Source organism: Urocampus carinirostris, chromosome 9 (assembly GCF_059441175.1).
Source record: "Urocampus carinirostris isolate Australia breed hairy pipefish chromosome 9, RoL_Ucar_1.0, whole genome shotgun sequence".
Lineage (NCBI taxonomy): Eukaryota > Metazoa > Chordata > Actinopteri > Syngnathiformes > Syngnathidae > Urocampus > Urocampus carinirostris.
This window is the reverse complement of record NC_142357.1, coordinates 37,083,984-37,086,688: the sequence shown is the minus strand read 5'-3', so window position 1 is coordinate 37,086,688 and position 2,705 is coordinate 37,083,984.

Here is a 2,705-nt window from a genome sequence, read left to right as displayed (position 1 = left end):
ATGTCAACGTGAAACACGATAGCAGCACGACCCCCACCCCCCCATCCCTTTTCACGCAAAAAGGAGAAAAAAAACCTCGTCAATTGGCCTAAATGGAGAATAAAACACATCTCGTCTTTACTGCACTCAATGTGATGTGATTTATCCCCTCATTTTTGTCTTCCTCCGTAAAGCTTTGTTTACTTCCCCCTTTTAAAAATACTAAATGAATAAAAATGCGGGGAAAAAAAGAAAACATCCTCCTTGTAAACGCTGTCAGACGCCGCGCACTGTCTTTGAGCTTAATACTACCTATATTAAAGAGTTTAAATATTTCATAAGGGCTCTTTTAAGAGCGAGGAATGGTTGGGGGTGGGGGGGTAATCGTTAACTGCGGTAAAGTTTCATTAACTGCTCCCCCGCTTTTTGTCTGCGAGGCACACTCATCTCCTCTTATCGTAATAAAACAATCTTTCCCGTTCTGACTCTTTTACATCATCATAACATACTACAAGCCCCCCCACCCCACACCCCCAATTTAAATGCACTATTACTTACCGCTGCCTTTTCATATTCCAACATCATGGCCACTTTAGCGAAGATATAAAAAAAGGAGGAGAAGAGTGTCATTCATTATTCACAAGCGCCCCCCCCCCCCCGCCCCCCCTCTCTCCATCTCTAAATGAAAAAAAGAGAAGGGGGTGAAATTGATAACGTTGAGGAGACAAGCAATAAAAACTAAGCCCCCGGGTACAACCCTCTCCCACCCCCTTTTTTCCCCTCGATTATGCAAATGTAGTGGTAATTTCTCAAACCAATCGCGCTCTTTCTTTCACTCTTTTGTTGTCTTTTATTTTTTGGGGAGGGGGGGGGGGAAGAGGGGCCATTCTTTTCGTCACTTTTTATCCTGGAGAAATTTAGGATTGATGGATTTAATTGCCGCGCGTCAAAAGGGCAATAAAGAGTTTTAATATTTTGCCCCCCCATGGCAAAAAAATTTGGCGCGGAATTAAAATGGCCGACAGCGGAAGGATACGTTCTTGAGATGAATGGGTGAATTTGTATTGTTGACGTTTAGAATAATAATATAATAAGTTATATACTTGTTTTATGCTATATATCATTATTTTTTTCGCCTTTATTAAGTTTATTCTCCTTTTTTTATTTTGTCCTTACCTAATATCAGTGCTTCTTAATCATCATCAACCCACCATAAGGAAAAGAACCCCTCCCTACCCCCAAGCAAGATTGCCACTGCTCCCTAGTGTAGTGGAGGTGCAATTACACTTTATTCTAGGACAGTTATTAAATATATTTTTAAAATTCCCGAGGTCAAACGTGCCCCTGCCCCACTATGTGAGAATCACTGCCTAATTTGAACCCGAAACCCGAGTTTGACACCCTAGTTTGACACATTGAAAAGGTTTAAAACCCAAATCTAATGCCAATACCCTCATTTGAAACCCTGGTTAAAAACCCATAGAACTGCCTTTAAACCCCAATATGAAGGTAGAATATGAGAAAATAAGTAAAAAATATAATAAAATAACATAAAATAAGATAAAATAAGATAAAATAAGACATATATATATATATTATGTATACAACAAAATTAACACATTTTCATTTTCAACCTCTACACAACACTAAATACTTCACTAAAATGTACGCTTAATTTACATATACATCAAAAACATATACTGTAGTAGTATTACATTCTTGGAATAATAAATTAGACGTAATGCTCAAAATATGATTAGGATTAGTACAACATTCAATAATAATGATAAAGCTCAATTCCTATACAGAAACATATACCCTTCAAATAATACTACCAATAAATACTACAAAACAAGTACTGTATATTCTTAAGATGTATGTTTCGATTAATTCTTGATTTTCAACGTCTATAGAAGGCTAAAAAAAATAATTGAAATGAGTACTAGTATACACATAAATATACACACATAAAAAATCAATTTATACACAAAAATATACGATAATTTGAATTTAATTATGGATTTTAAACTATAGTTGTACTCGTTCTCTATAGATAATTGACTACATTTTAAATTATTCAATACAAAGTGATAGTTATTCTACATTCTTCAGAATCATGAAAGAATGAGTAGATGATTTTACGCATATAAAAGTCTAAAAATATTCAAATAAGTGGAAAACGTACCAGAAAATGTATAATACGAAAAGATGCAAATTATTAAAAAATTAAATACAATACTACAGTTGTTTTACATTCTTGAGATGAATGAATGGGTGATTATTTTTAACGTGAAAAAAGCGTTAAAATAAGTGGAAAATTAACAACAACATAATAATAAATACAGAAAAATTTCATTTTTTTAAAATACTATATATCTTTGAAAAAATATCCTATATTCTTGAAATGCATGAATGAATGAATCTATAAATGATTTTTACGTGTATCAAACAGACACACACTTTAATAAAATTAGTGAAATATTTAAAAGAAAATTAAACATACAAAAAAACTCACTTTATCGTTTAAAACGAGTGCCTTTTAAAAATCAACATTAAATACAAAACATTTTTTCTTAAATATTCCCGGGAAGCATAATGAATAAATGGATAAATGGATTCTTTTTTTTCATTCTGAGTAAAACGGTCGAAAAATTAATTTAAACGAGTGTAAAAATATTAATACAAATAGATTTCCATTCATTCACCGATTAATACATTATTTAAAA